This window comes from Ursus arctos, unplaced genomic scaffold (assembly GCF_023065955.2).
Source record: "Ursus arctos isolate Adak ecotype North America unplaced genomic scaffold, UrsArc2.0 scaffold_13, whole genome shotgun sequence".
NCBI classification, from domain to species: Eukaryota; Metazoa; Chordata; class Mammalia; order Carnivora; family Ursidae; genus Ursus; species Ursus arctos.
The window spans coordinates 55,421,236-55,438,000 of NW_026622797.1; positions in this window are offsets into that span (position 1 = coordinate 55,421,236).

A 16,765-nucleotide genomic window follows, 5' to 3' on the forward strand; every position below is an offset into this window, starting at 1 on the left:
CCGGACAGCAGTAGACAGATGAAAAGAGCTACCTTTAGTTGCCATGCTTCACACCTGACTTCCATACAGTGAGAAGTGGTAGGAAGCAATGATGCACCCCCAAGTATACTGCAACATCTGCCAAAGAGATAGAACTGGTCCTACATCCAGCAGCTTGCCCCTTCTCCAAGATCACTGCTTTGGTGCTCAGCTGTATGACCACAATCGCCTTAAATTTCTCTCTTCACATGGTGAGGTGATAGCGAATTGCAATTTAACACAAAAGACTCTGGACATCTTGAGAATCCTTCATTTGATTGTAAAATACCGTATAAATATCTGAAAATACACTCTCTTGAGAGCTCTACATATCATAGCAAAAGCAATTCCTAATAGAGCAATTTTGCCCAGAATTTTCTCATTTTCAAGAACACAGTATGGAGAGTATCAAGCATCTCTGTCATAATAAGCAGAGGTAATGTAGGGAATATTTGGAAGAATAACAGAACAACTGGTGACATTTCGGTAATTTGCCCTCCACATTATGTAGGGTAGCACATATGCAAGTTTAGCTTGAGTTTTACTGTTTTAAAAGCAATGGTTTTCACCTATGAGAAATCATTAAGCAGAGATTACATACAAGTCATTTTTATTCCATTTTTATTACATTGATATAATATATAAATGTCTTTAGGTATTTTCTATAATATATAAAATGTCTTTAGGTTTTTCTACATGTCATTCTGAAATTCTTGGTTGACTTTGAAGTAACCTGGCACTTTTCTTTGGTCACAACTTACAAATCACCCCAGGTTTCCCCAAATATCATGCAACAGATTACATTTCTCTTTTTGTAATTCATGAGCTCAATCAATCATAATTTTATAATGATGTCAGGGGTTATTTTTATATCTATTTTCAAAGGTCACCATGATTTTATCATTGTTTAAGTTAGCAGGATTAAATTGTTTAAACCTATATTCATATAAAAAATAGGATGAGGTATTGCAGTTTTCTTTGTTTAAATCTTAATTATGAGGAACTATGAAGCTGGATTCATGGGAAACATAAAAATATATTTTTCTCCTTGCATGTCTACTTTTTATAAAATGTCACAATAGCCACATTCTCTATATCAATTCCTTTTTTAAAAATAAACATGTCTAATTATAATATGCCATGGTGACTGACATGCATTACATTCAATATTCAGATAAGCAGTGTTATCCCAATAAAAAATTATACAGTGTTACCCATCCTGACCTTGTAGGGTATACTAATAGTAGTTTTATCTTCCAAAATATTTCCGCATGTGACAATTCTTATTTCCTGTGGCATTTTAAGAAAAGCGGTCCAATCAGCCATAAATATATCAGTCTACCTATAAAGGTTCACTACCCAAATGGCAATTCCATTTCCAATTTTCCTTGCTAAATAGATATTGAATATTTGAAGGAGAAGTTTGTTTCAAAAGTCTAAAAGATGAAAATGACATTCCTGTTAGAGCTCCTTTTACTCTGGTGGGAAACCAAAGTGTCATTTGGAAAGTTACCTTGATGTTGCAGTAGCCTCCAAGAACATTACCAAGCACATTATCTGAGAAACAGGGTTATAAACCAATTTAGAATGCAGAGATCATGAGGCTTATTACATTACTTTATGGCATAGCATAAACAAAGTGGACATGAGGGGTTGGCTAACACTTATGACAGGGTGAAAGTGGGTAGAAAGAACACTCTACCTTAATCCTGTATTAACCAATATTCTAATATTCCATCTCTCTTTCTCTCTACCACCTCAGGCTTCCCCTGTGATCATATGTGTACAATATCAGAGTTATGGATGAACAGAAGAGTTCAGCAGACAGAAGACACACAGAGCAACCACATATTCAAATCAGGGCCAACTCCTTGCCACAGTTGTATTTTCTTGGACAGTCTGATGAACAGTCATACTTGAGGCCCGAATAACATCACACCAGTTGTTGCTAGTCGGGGAAGGGAAGTGCAATTTAGGGATGAAAGAGCTACTAATCTGGAAGTAACACCATCTGTACTTTATGATGCGATCTTTCCATCCCTTTCCATCTATATGTAACATTCTTGTTTGCTCTATCCTCTTAATCATATATTCTATTTATTCTATCTTTAATGAGTCTTATAAGTTTCTGACTTTAGGTATCTGATTTCATATATCTTATGATTTCTACCTATATATCAGAAGCTATTAGATCATTTAATATCTATAATTAGCATTTTTAGGGATTTAATGTCACTTTTTGTTTTGTTTGTTTTGTTTTTGCCCTCTGCAGCAGAATTAAATATTTCCAAAAAATATGGCAAAGAGTTACTACAAAAAAAATTGGCCTCCAAAAATTAATATCTTAATTTTAATAATATCCTGACAATTGAGTCATTCATGACAACAATGACCTTGTATGTTCAATAGCCTAGAAGCAATCTGACCTGTATTAAGCAATATCACCTAGGCATAACAGACTGTTGAAGTGGCATAAAATGATTGCCATGCATATTTCATTACTGTGTTAAAAATTTGTGAAGTACATGAGTTACCAGACTCTGTTTGGGCTGCTTTTTGTTCTGTGTTATAATTTGATGGAGGAGTATCAGTGCTTTGGGCTTTACTCAACTTCTTTTAATGACGACTTTCTTACTAAAGTTACCTGAGCCTTTATACAATGGTCACATCAATTCCCTGCAAACTTCTCTTGGAATATCAGGGGAAAAAAAATGTTATGTCATTAAAGTAGGAAAAAAGACATGTAAAAGTTAAGTTGGGCTTGGTTCTACTAAGCAACTATTTCAACCCCAACCATTTTGACAGTTGACAAACTCAATTTTGGCCTTATGAACATGGCCCAAACTTCACCCTGTATCAGTCTGCTTAGAATTCCTGACATATCATGACTGCTGTGATGACTGGCCATCTCCCTTGCTTTTAATTTCGGGTATAACGTGTATTACTATCATCCTAGCTAAAATATTAGCATCTTCTAGAAAAGTTTATCCTTTCAGTAATATTACTTATGTTTTTCTAGAGAATGCCTTATTTTGGTTTTGTCTTTCCTCAATTCCATATTCTTTTTCCTGATAATACTCATAATAAAATTACTCAAAATACTCCAGTCATGCAAAAGGAAATTAAGAAAAATTAGATTTAGTCCATATACAGTATTTATCAGTTTGGCTAACCTTAAAATTTTAAATATATTGACTCCTCAGAAATATTCTTCCTTCAAGAATTGCTGTTTCTGGTAGAGAAATATATTTGTGGGTGATGAAAATTGGAAATTGTTGCTGAGATGATCATTGCTAACGGTAAAGCAGTCCCCAAATTCCAATTACTGGCAGCTGATAACATATGCTCTTCAACATATCTCAGGCAACTATCAAATAGAAGAGTAGGAGAATATTTTTCTTTTTAATTATTTTTCCAGCATTTTCTCATTTTTCTCTTAGGATTTAGCCATCATGGAAGGTGATAACCTTAATGTGGTAAAGTGGTAACACATAGTTATCTAACAGGTAATCATCAGAACATGCTGGTTGAAAGCTTGAAATATTTTATGCTGAAAATATGTATTTTTATGATTGATATTAGATGGAAGATATCACAGGTCTAATCTTATTTGTTTTTGCATATTTAATTTTGATATTGAAATCAGTTGATAGTATAAACCAAACAAAACTTTTAATTCATCTGCTTTCTTTATTAATCTAAATAATCTCCAGTCACTTCAGAACATATTTTTAAAAATCCGCTTCTGCAAGTAACCATATTTTTTTCATGCTATAATTCAAATTTAGTGTTACCAGCACTAATCACAAATAGTATAAGCACAAAGAATAGTAATAGACATTTTTAAAGAATTGCATTAACATAAATAAAATATTTTATGTAAATATATAGTGATTGTTTATATTTGAAGAATTACATATGATGACTTAGTAAACAGATGTTCTCCTTGATATACTAGTAGCCTTAGATAAATATATTAATCAATAAATTCTAAGCCAATAATGGATACTTTATTTTCCAACCTGAAAGTTCAAGGAATTGTAGATTTTAAGGTGAAATGGAGATCAAATGAGTGAGTTTATGATTAACTGTACTATTACCTGTTTTGTTCTAATCTTAAATCTACATTCCCAGGGTTGTAGTTCAGAATAATAATTCCTGGGGCACTTGGGTGGCGCAGTCGTTAAGCGTCTGCCTTCGGTTCAGGGTGTGATCCCAGCGTTCTGGGATTGAGCCCCACATCAGGCTCCTCCGCTAGGAGCCTGCTTCTTCCTCTCCCACTCCCCCTGCTTGTGTTCCCTCTCTCGCTGGCTGTCTCTGTCAAATAAATAAAATAAAATCTTAAAAAAAAAAAAGAATAATAATTCCTTAAAGTATTGTTCCCTAGCTAAGGAGTTGCTCTTTTTTTCCTTTTCTCTTCTCTTCTCTTCTCTTCTCTTCTCTTCTCTTCTCTTCTCTTCTCTTGTGAGGGCACTTGTGATGATCACTGAGTGTTGTATGTAAGTGATGAATCACTAAATTGTACACCTGAAACTAATATTACATTGTGTGTTAACTAACTGGAATTTATTTTTTTAAAGATTTTATTTATTTGCAATAGAGAGCTAGAGAGCACAGAGGGAGAGTAAGAGGGAGAAGCAGACTCCCCGCTGAGCAGAGACACCAATGCGGGGCTCCGCCCTGACACCACAACCTAAGTCAAAGGCAGAAGCTTAACTGACCTAGCCACCCAAGTGCCCCAACTAACTGGAATTTAAATAAAAATCTGGAGAAAAAAAGAAAGAAAAAAGAACCTGAAAGCCTCTCTTTGAAATGTAATCAACAAGGATGATAGAGCCCCTACTTCCCAGTTTCCATAGGAGGGTAAGAGCCTAACTACAATGGGAATCTTGCTTCAAGTTGCTGGGTGATGGGCATTAAGGAGGGCATGTGATGTAATGAGCATTGGGTAATGACCGCTGCAGCTGATGAATCACTGAACTCTACCTCTGAAACTAATCATACATTATATGTTAATTAATTGAATTTAAATAAAATAGCATTTTAAAAAATTGCAACACTACCTCCTCTCACAAAGATATGTTCACTTTTCCTTTAATAAGGCCAATTAGTGGAGATGAACTTGCTAGTTTTCTATTGCTGACTTGAATTTTGTTTTAAAAAAGAAAGATTCAAGGATGCTTAAATTCCTTTGAAGAATTTTTAAATTGTTGTAGTCTGTGGTATTGATGGAATTATGCGCCCCCATCCTATTTATATTTTGAATAATTCCATTCAATTATACGCTGACCCTCAGTGTCACAATATTTGGAGAGAAGGCCTTTGCAGAGCTACTTAAGCTAAATGAGGTAACAGGGTGGGGGCCCTAATACAATAGGACTGGTGTCCTTATAAGAGAAATAAGGGGCACCAGAGCTCTTTCTTTCTCTCCATGTGCAACAAACCAACAAACTACAAACCAACCCCGACAACATCTTGATCTTGAACATCCAGCCTCCAGAACTGTGAGAAAACAAATATCTGCTATTTAACTCACCTAGTCTGTGTTACCTTGCTATGGCAGCCCAAACTTACTAGATAGTAATAATAACTAGAACTGTTATTATTATTTTTAATTATTGTTTGTTTTGTTGTTGTTCTTGTTTTTAAGATTATGAGATAACGGGAATGCCAGAGCCCTGTGTTAGATGTAAAGTGAATGTCACCACATCAGCAAAATAGACTGGAGCCCCACTAACACATTCACATAGCTCTTTTGGGAGTGACTGTAACACTTGACCTCTGGCAATATCAGGCCCTTCTCATGGGTTTTTTTTAGAATTAAATGAGAAAATACATGTGAAGTCCTGTTGAGCAAAAGTGCACTACCTGTATTTCTAGAAAAAAGCATTTCTATAGGGACTTGAATTTAGTAATCAAGAATTTGTGATTATTAGAACACATTGTTTTGCTCTTAAGGAGTTTGTAATATATAAAGCAAAATACACATTCAATAAATAATAAGTTGTTATGATTCTAAACAGGGGGCATTAACAGATGCACCATGTGGCCTATACATTTTAGAGATGCTAACAACGAATTCTGTCAAATTAAATATAAATGAAAGTATTAAAAAGTTCTAAATATGAAACATTAAGGAAAATATAATTCACATTTAATTTAGGTGGCAAGAAAAATAAGATATGGAGTGCAATATTGATTCCATTATAATTAATTTGCTCTTTTGTTTTTGCATATTAGAAATAGTTCTTGATGAGTTATCACTGACCATTCAATTAAATGATGTATTTATAGAGAGCAAAAAGGTAAAAAGCATCTGTAAATATGTTTCTCCTCAAGAATTTGTGCCTAACAGATTTGATTTTACAGAAATTATGAGGAAAGCATAAACACTTCCATCAAATTATATTTTTAAAATTAAAAAAAAGAGTTACTTATATTTGGCTAAAATATTATAATATTTTATTTAAAATATTCACACTTTCAATCAGCTGATTTTCATATTTTTATGCTAGGTATTTGTAAAGCCTATATATATATGGGGATACTGACTATTCAAAAACAATGTTTTAATGAACTGCATACATTCCTACTGTGATGCTCAATATTTTTTTGTTAATTTAATAGATATGTAATGAGATTCTCACTCATTTCTGACCTACAGATACAATTAAAAAGTACTCTGACCTTGTAAATAATATGCCCTTGTGAATTACATATTTTAATATAGTAGAGAAGAAAAACAGTAAATAAACAAAAATATAATTCTAATATATATTTTATAAAATGCTATGTATAGAAATGAAGCTTAATAAAATTATAGAGAGAGAAGAAAGAATGTGGAGGAAGGACCATTATATAGATGTGATATGTTGGAAGAGACACAAATAAAGAAAGGGACTGAACTCTACAAATTGCAATATATGGGGAAAAGTATCATATTAAAAAAAAAAAAAAACAAGCAATCCCAAAGGCCCTAAAGAAGAAATATGTAATAGCATTGTTAGAATAGCCTGGTTATCATTACTGTGGCAAGAAAAGAATGTGATTGCAAGCTTTGGGAAATGAGGTTGTGGATATTAGCAGGGGCAAGTTCAAGATCACATAAAGGGACACAAAGCCAGAGAAGTAGAGTGTAGTTGGTGAGAATTTGGTGCATATCAGATATGATTTGGAGGTAGAACAAACAAAATACCTGGTAAAGTGGCTATAAAAGAGAGGCAAGAAAGATCTTTGGATTTATTTGTTTAGCAAGTAGGTAAACTGTGCCATCACTTACTGAGAAGAAAAACACCAGAGAAGCAGCAGCTTAGGTGGGGGAAACAAAACTTTGGTTTTGAATATTTTGAATTTAAGATGGTATTAAGGAGGCCACATATTGCATGGTGCACTGGGTGTTATACACAAGTAATGAATCATGGAACATTACATCAAAAACTAGGGATGTACTGTATGGCGACTAACATAACGTAATAAAAAATTATTATAAAAAAGATGCTTATTAGACACGAAAATGGATATATCAAATAGGTAATTATACATATGAACCTAGGATTTAGATAAGAATTGGGATAAAATTAGAATATGGGAGTCATCATTATATTGATGGAAGTTTAAAACTTTGCAACTAGAAATGACTACCAAGACATTAATGTAAATTAAGAGTGAATAAAGTGCTAAACTCTGGAGAATTCCAACAGTTAAAGATCGGAAGAAGATTGGGCAGGAATGACTAAGAAGGACAGGTGCTAGATATTTCTGTGTTATCTAGAACTGAAGTGAAGAGTGTGTTTCAAGGAAGAATTGCTGAATGTGAGAGTAAGGTGAGAATTCTCAGTACATCTGGATTGGAGAGATGAAGGTCATTGCTGACCTTGACAAAAGCTGTTTTGGTAGAATGGTAAGGATAAAACCCAATTGAAGAAAAAAGGTTGTAAATAAAGGGCACAGAAAGTTCAGGATGAAAATTAAAAAGAAAAAAAGAGCAACTTTTGAGTTGTCTGTCTGTAAGTAGTTATAGAAATATGAATCAGAAGCTTGGGGAGAGAAGAGTCTATGAAATATAAGATTGATGATTTTTTTTTTCCCTAGGATGGAAGCCCTTTTACCAGTGAGGATTTTGACAGGAAGTTAACTTGAATGCAGCTGACTACTCCTCTTTAGTTTCATGATGGCAAAACATACCCTGTTCTGGTTTCCATTTACTTCCTGTGGTTCTACAGACAGAACACCACAGATCAGGCAGTAAATGAAAATGAGCTGGTTGCAGCTAGGGGTGTGAAAACTTGAAGCCATGGCTCTATTAATCATGAAAGTATCTTCAGTTTTGGAGTCAACTATGGTTACTCTGTAAGGAGCAGCATCCTACCAGTTAATGTCCTGGTTCTTACTCTTCCTCTACCCCTTCCAGACACCTAGCCTGAATCCCTCACTCTGGGACTTCAGACTGCTGAAGATAAAGACAACAGCTTCAACCATACTGCTGATGACTATCTAGTGATGGTTACTTCAGGATACCTTTTTTGTGGCGGTCTCCTTCTGTCACACAACAGGCTCTTACCTAGGGCTGATCCTGTGTCCGTGTTGGGCCACACCCAGTACAAATCTTCTGCATCAGCTACAGTGGCCCATGCTTGGGAAGGGATGCCTCTATCCCAGAGATAATTAACCAACCCAACTGGTCCTTGTACAGAAAGCTTGGATCTACCATTTCCTTCTCACCACCAGCCCTTTAGCATTTTCACCTCCAGCATTGCAGAATCCATGGCAAAGCTGACACTTAGGACCCTGGTGTATCTGCACTGCAGTGCACTGGTCTGTCAGCCTACTGGGACACCATCCTGTATGATAACCTTTCATGAAGATGAAGTGCTCACATCCATTTTTAGAACAGTACTGTTAGCATTTCTAGTAAGAATCCCATAATTCTACTCCAAGCCACTAAGGACTCTTCAGAAAAGCCCCATAAATATTCAAGCTCTCCTGTAGAATCCATAGCTCTGAAAGTGGTAGGCCTTTTTAGGCCTTAATCATGGAGACTTGTTAGTGTCCTACTTCACTATCAGGAAATAGACACGAATTATCAAGAGCCCATGTATTAATGAAAACAGATTGCATTAAAAAAGAGAGGGTTAGCCCTCTAGAACATGCTCCCTTTCAGCTGTCTGTCTGCATCAAACAACTGCTGAGATCAAAAGTGAGACTTCAGTTTTTGGGTACTGTTGGAAGAAAGCATATTTGCATGAGTTTTACCTTCTTGAACTGATGAGAAGCTTGAGTACCAGGAAAAAAGTCTTGAAGCTAAGATGTAAATATAGCAGATGGAGCTTGTTCCCTAGAAATTCTTGACTTTTGGAGAAAGTAAAAAATGGCCCCACGGAATTTTTCTTAAGCTTCTTAATTTGAGAAAAACTACTAAATATTTAGCATGCTTACTGACCTGACCATCTTATTCCTGAAATTTGGAAGTTAAAGAGAGATCTGGCAGGCTGAGGGCTTCCTGAAAGTGCATTAGCAGATGGCAGATGGCCAAGCTACCATTCTGCCAACCAACAGGAGACAGCTTCACCCTCTACCTTGTTATAGTGCCACCACACTTGGGGTATTCCAACAATTAGAACTGAGTTCAGTGGGCTGAAAGATAAAAGTAACCACTGACAAAGACTACCAGCCAGAATACGAACATAAACTTGCCCTTTTGGAGACACTGGAGAAGTCAGAAGACTACCTTATTAAACAAATAAACATAAATATTAAAACATTTAAGGCTATGTATTAGCTATCTATTGTTACATAACCAGTATCATAAACTTAGTACTGTAAAAGATACATGCTTATTATCTCAAAATTTCTGTGCATCAAAACTTGGCCATAACTTACTTGGGTTCTCTGCAAGGCTACAAGCAAAGTGTTTTCCAGAGATGGATTCTTTTGTAGAGGCTCAACTGAGGAAAAATCTATTTCTAAAGTCAGATTGCTGGCATAATTCTCTTCTCCCTTTTCCCCCTCCCCCTCTTTCTTCCCCTTCCTTTCCTTCTCCATCTCCTCCTCCTCCTCCTCCTCCTCCTCCTCTTCCTTCTTCTCCTTTTTTGGTAAAACTGAGGACCCTGGCTTCTTCCTACCCTATAGGCAGTTCTCAGCACCTAGAGACTACCTGCTATTTCTTGCCATATGGTGGCTTACTTCATCAAAAGAACAAGGAGAATCACTAGAGAGATACTACTAGCAAGACAGAGTGCTATTTAACATGGAATAATGAAGGGTGCAATGTTCTCTTGGTCAACAAAGAAAGTTTCAGGTCAGAAAGGGGAAAGAATTATGCAAAGGCACAATCACCGTGAGAAGGGAACATGGGTGACACTTTATAGTGTCCTTTACACAAATGATAAATACAGCAAGTGTTTTGAAGCTAAAATAAGAAACTAAATTCACATCAAAATTATTCAGTGGCTGAACTGAAGTATATTTTTAATGACTTTGCATATTATGATGTTATCTGTCTCTAGAGAGGGCTCACTCTTTTCACTGCCTGCCAGAGAAAAGTGGGGGTTGATCATCTTAATCCAGTCAAGGATTGAGATAAATTGAAGTTGGGTTGCAGTTAGTGTAAGGTTCATTTTATATCTGCTTTGCTCCTTTTCATAGGGTATAGTCCAGGGCTTTCAGTAAGAGCCCTGATGCTTCACCAGGGACCCTTTCTGGAAGGCTTCTATATTTTAATCTTTTATCCTAGAACTCTAAGACTGAAAAAAATCCCTTCTCCACTGACTCAGAGTTTTTAGGCTTATATTAAATCTCTCACTATGCACAGCTTCTGCATCACCAACTGTTTCCAGGTAAAACTGCAGATCATTAGCTGGTGTTTGCTAAATTATTCCCTCCTTGTAAACTTTGCCCCTCCAATCCTGTTGGTTCCATGTTTCTGATACCACCACATACTGTTTTTAAACATTATCCCAAATTTTGAAGTTGTTTCTAGAAATACTGGTCGTTCAAAAACTTTTTTTTAATCTTACAGTAAATCAGAAAACCTTAATTCTGTATCTAAAAAAATTATATACCTCACTTCCTTCATTCCTCCTGTCATTTTATTACCTCACATTTCTTTCTTTATTCTGAGTCCATTTCCCCCCTGAGAGTATAAAGAAGTATATTCTTTATTTTGTTTATGTTTTGTTTTCTTTCTTTCTTTCTTTCTTTTTTTTTACTATATGGTACTTGCTTCTATCATTTCCTCTCATTTTTGTTTCTATTTACTCTCCTTTCGAGAATAATGTGGAAAAGGCTATTTGGAGTAAACTGGAAAACTAACACTAAATCTTGAATGTGTTGCCTTAAAAAAACTCATGGAAATTCTGAATATCTCTGATCCTATGTAGATCTGTCCCACTATCTATTGCTACATAACAAACTATCCCAAAATTGATTGGCTGAAACAATGATCATTTTATTGTATCTCACCAGTTTGTGGGTTGTGAGTTCAGGCAGGCTGACTTTCCCATTCCACATGTTGCTAATAGATGTTGCTAAGTGGTTTTTAGCTGGCAGAGGGGCTGACTTGGATGATCCAAGATATCTGGCCTCCCATGTTTAGTGCCTTGGCAGGGATAGCTCCAAGTCTGGGCTTAGCTGGATTCTCAGTCAGAGAATCTACAATAAGCCTCACTAGTGTTGTAATCAGACTTCTGCCATGGCAACTCAGGGATCCCTAAGACAGTGAGGCACAAGTGGAAGGTGGAGAGATTCTTATGCCCTTGCTTCAAATGTCCCAGAATGTCATTGTCACTGTATGTGATTGGTCAAATAATTAAGGCCAGCCCAGGTTCAAGAGAAAGGAATTAGATTCTGCCTATGAGTAGAGGAGTAGCAAATAATATGTGATCATTCTTAATATATCACAACATCACTGTTCCATTTTTAGTGTTTGCCTCTGCCCACCCCCTATCTCTTTCAGGGAGAACAAGTTATAAAGTGGGCTTATAAAGTAGCTCACGGTAATGTAATAAGTCAATTATTATATTACGTTATTTAGCGCTTAATTATCACTACTTAGCTTACTCTCTCTACAGCTCTAAAGCCAAATGTTCCTTATCTTTATCATGCACTGATCCATAAAGCTAGGATATTTCTTAGGGTTAGGAATCCTAATCAGAGTTTAAAATTATGTGTCTTGGGGCACCTGGGTGGCTCAGTCGTTAAGCATCTGCCTTTGGCTCAGGTCATGATCCCAGGGACCTGGGATAGAGCCCCATGTCGGGCTCCCTGCTCGGCGGGGAGCCTGCTTCTCCCTCTCCCGCATCCCCTGCTTGTGTTCTCTCTCTCGCTGTCTCTCTCTGTCAAATAAATAAATAAAATCTTAAAAATAAATAAATAAAATTATGTGTCTTATTCATGCTAGTTACAAAACTATTTGAATCTTTGCTTTTTGATATTACAGTGGGGATTCTGCAATGTATAACTCTTTGTCATGTGGATTCCTCTTATGATTTTTCTATACAGGAACAGGAGGGAGACTGAGGCAAAAGGAGGAAAGAAGGGACTTGTAGATGCCTCTTGTTCCTATCAGTGTCACTTTATCTATGTTGCTTCCCCCTGGCTGCAGCAGTGGTTTTGAATTCCTAGCATAGTTTGGCTCTTTCTGAACCATCCTCATCACCATCCCTCCCCTCTGAGGGGTTACCAGAATTAAGCTGACTTCAGCTCTACATGACCCACCATCTGAACAGATGTGACGCTAGCACTTACCGATGATACTATCTCCTGAGTAGCATCTCAGCCCCAGTTCGATGGGACCTTATTTTGAGCTTCTAAAGTATTAGGCATTACTCCTTGCTCTGAGGTCTTAGTTATTATCTATAGGACCCCTCCTGGCCACGTCTGTTTACCAGACTAGCTGGCTTGGCAGCCTCTCTTCACATGCCTGATTCCCAAATCTGTGTAGATGCTACTCTTGGCCTCTAGGTTATGAGAACTCCAAAGCTTTTTCCCATTTCTAAAGGCAATACTCATTTTCTCATTTATTCCTCCTGCCTTACTTCGTTTCTTACCCTTCTGTCATTTAAGTTCTCCAATATCTGTTTTACCAATTTCTTATATTAAGTTTTCTCTGTTGAGATAGCTATTATAGTTTCTGTTTTTCTAACTGAACTCTCACTGATAACTTGTACCAATCCTCCTTCATTCTTCATTTCCTTATCCGTTGCCTTGGGAAAACACAAGGTAAAATTCTGACACATTTGTGGTGGCTCACTCAACTTTCTTCAGTCCACTTGATAATTCTGAAAGAGCCCAATTCATGTAGAAAGTCCTTTTCTGCTTAAATGAACTTCTGTACTAGCCCAGCCTAATACGATCTGGAGAAAATAACTGAGATCAAGGCCTAAGAGAAAATACCTAATAGTAAGTCATTTTTACTCTGTATCTGTTTCCTTTCTGTTAGTAATAATAACATTTTCTAGAAGCACTTGCATAATAGTTTCTCTCTTTTCAGGAGTGATTCTTCACCCCTGACCTAGTCTACTCAACTTCAACAGCAGAGTAAACTTACTCTGGGTGCGTATCTTCTGTCCTCCCTTGTTTAGGTGATAAGTACATTAAAATTGACCATGTATTACATACTATAAAAAGTGATATTGAAATTTTAGAAAATGGATATATGATTCCATATGAGGGGCTTCAGATAAAGCTTTATAGGCACAAAGATTTATTGAAGGGGTGTGCTGGAATTCCCAGAGTTAAGGGGATAATGTGGGTACTAAAAAAACTGCATGTGAAAACTATATTATTGGATCAATCCTTGGTTTATTCATTTAGATATTGAACAAGCCCTTTATCAGTAAGTAATGAATTCAGAATTTATTCATATTTGATCAGATTTCCTTATCATAGTACTCTGACATTGGATTCTGATTCCACACCCCCAAAAAAGTACTTCGTTCTTTTTGCTTATGGCTTTATACAGTCTTCTTAATCCTAGATCCAATATTTCTGTTACATCTCCCTCAAACACTTGATAGTCTCCTTAACTTAATCTTATTAATCTACATCTCATACCAAATACAGCTGCCAAAGTTACCAATTTCCCCCTATAACTTATCTTCTCACTGATGCTCCTCTCATAAGGCCTCCATGACTGTGCTGCCAAACTTCCTTAAAGGTCTTCTTACCTGTAGCATTGTGCCTATTGTTCACTGCTAAGACTTTTGTATATTGGATCACTATAATCTTTGTGAGTATTCCTTATCTAATCTAGAATAAAAAGAGGAGTGAATAAAACTAATAACAATTTTTCATTTGTCATTAATAACTAACAACAATTAATTTCATTTCTATGTTATGGGACTAAAACATAAGGAACATAGGTAGAGAAATAGAAACAACTGAAGAAGAACAATTTCTGGGTACTGTGAGAGGAATATAGGAGAGATGGGGATTCAATTTGAAACTTAAAGGGCTATTAATTGCAGTGCATAAAAAAATCTGCTATGAATTTTATTATCTGAGCAAAGAGAAATACTGACAAAAGTCTTCTAGCTTCTATTTTCTAAAAGGCAGCTATTCAGGACAGTGGTTTTCTAATCTCCTATGTGAATGTAAGTTAAGGACATATTACAGAGGCCACAGTTTAAGCACCACTTATAAATTCTTCTGGATATCGCATTTAAAATGGAATCATTAAATGGTCCTTGTAAGTCCACCAGGATTGCATGCATGCACAGTGTAACTATGTTGACCTGGCAATGAGAATAGAGTAAATCAAACCTAGGTACCCCTTATTCCAAATCCCTTGGCACTTTTCCGACTAAATCCTACTTCTTAATATAGAGTATGTTGGCACAGCTCATATAATAGTATATTCAAGGTGAGAGAAAGAATAAATGTACTATTCAGATACATTTCAGTTTTAAATTTCATAAGACAAATACCTTTAGTATGGTTTAGTTTCAATATCCCAACTCACTTATTATTCAATTCGCTATGCAGTGATATGAAAAGAAAAAAATGCAGTTAATACCATCTACTGATCTGGCTTTCCCCACTAGAGACCAGCTTTCTTACTAATTCAGTCATCTTCCTCTTACTAGATAAATTTGTGCAGCCACTCAGTCTTTTACACTAATTGAAAAAATGCTGATTTTGTACACTGATGGACTACAAAACTTCATTGGAGAGTTTCTGTGATCATAAGTACATTTGATCATTTTAAATAGCGCTCAGGGACCAGATAGCAGAGAGACTAATTCATCTCTGTTTGGAAGGTCTGTACCCAGCATAAAGAGGCATTTCTAATTCTACTCATTACTTCCTCTGAGAAAAAGAATTTTAAGTATTTTATCAGAGTTCTAATAAGAAAAAAATTCATTTAAATAACATAATCTAAAATCTATATCTGATTTTTGGATAACATAATTAGAATGCACAGAAGTTATCAGTGAATAAAATTACTAATGGGCCTTAAAGTTATCTTATTTTTATTTAAATTAATGTTAAAATTAATTTTTGAGAGTGTGCAATTCATGCGTTTGTATCTCCCCAATCTATGGGTACAAATAATGTTAGGATTATGTTAACATCAGTAGTATATTTTCTTGTCTTCAGCTGTGGTTCAGCTTGTGGATCCTTTTTCTATTTGCCACTTAAAGGAGCCACACTGTCACTAACTAAAGACATTCTGATACACTTAAAGCAGGTAATACTTAAGAATTTTTGTCCCAAAATATAAGCCTGGATTGGTAATAACTGCCTTTCTCCAACCACTGTATTTACTAGTATTCTGAAGCATTATTGTTTTCCTTGAACAATGATTATGTGGCAGCTTTACATTTTAGACGTTAGGAATTTAATGATGAATAAGAAAGGAAAGACTCTGCTCTCATGAGCTGTGCATCTTCAGAAGATGATGAGAGATGAATAATGAATAAGGAGACATAAAAAGAAAAGGAAGGAAATTATAAATGAGATGAGAAGATGAACAGGAGGATGTAGTACAGAGTGATAGGGGCAGATGCTTTTTTACACAGAAGAATCAGGGAAAGCCTTCCTGAAAAAATGATCTGCCCTGAAACCTAAAGAATGAAGAGAAGGTAGCCACCAAACACAAACAAAATAAACAAATGAACAAAAACAAGAGAAAAACTGAAGGTAGCAGGCACTGCTAATGAAAATCACTTAAGAGAGAGTAAATGGATTGAATTAAAAAGATAAAAAACATAAAGCTGATGAGTGAACTGTAACCAGAACCTCTGAATCACTCAAGGAAACAGTTAACTATGCGGTTTTCTCCCATAGTTCCGTGACATAGCGTCCTTTCTCTAGGTTTGCCAAAAATAAACTTCTGCTTTCCTACTCTTTTTAAAAACAGAATCTTATATGATGATGTATAAATATCTGTCATGGTCCCATTAGAAAATAGAAACCAGTTCAAATAATTCAAGAGAATATAATAAAAGGTCAACTTTTAGACATGTGGGAAAAGTTGACACCCAATAAGGGAGATTAAGACAACCAGACTAACAATATCTAAAAATCACTATCACCCTTAAAAATAAAGAGATAAATTTGGAAAATTATGCTTTCGGAATCCAGAGAGAGAATTATTGAATAGTGGACAAAAGAAAATAAAATTAGTCCAAGAGAGAGTCAGCTGCTGCCAAACACAGCCTGGAGCAGAGGGCAAGAGGGGAAGACTATCCCAATCTCCCTTTGTCTCTCCCCTCCCCATCTCCTGTCAATATCTCCCATTGGCTGA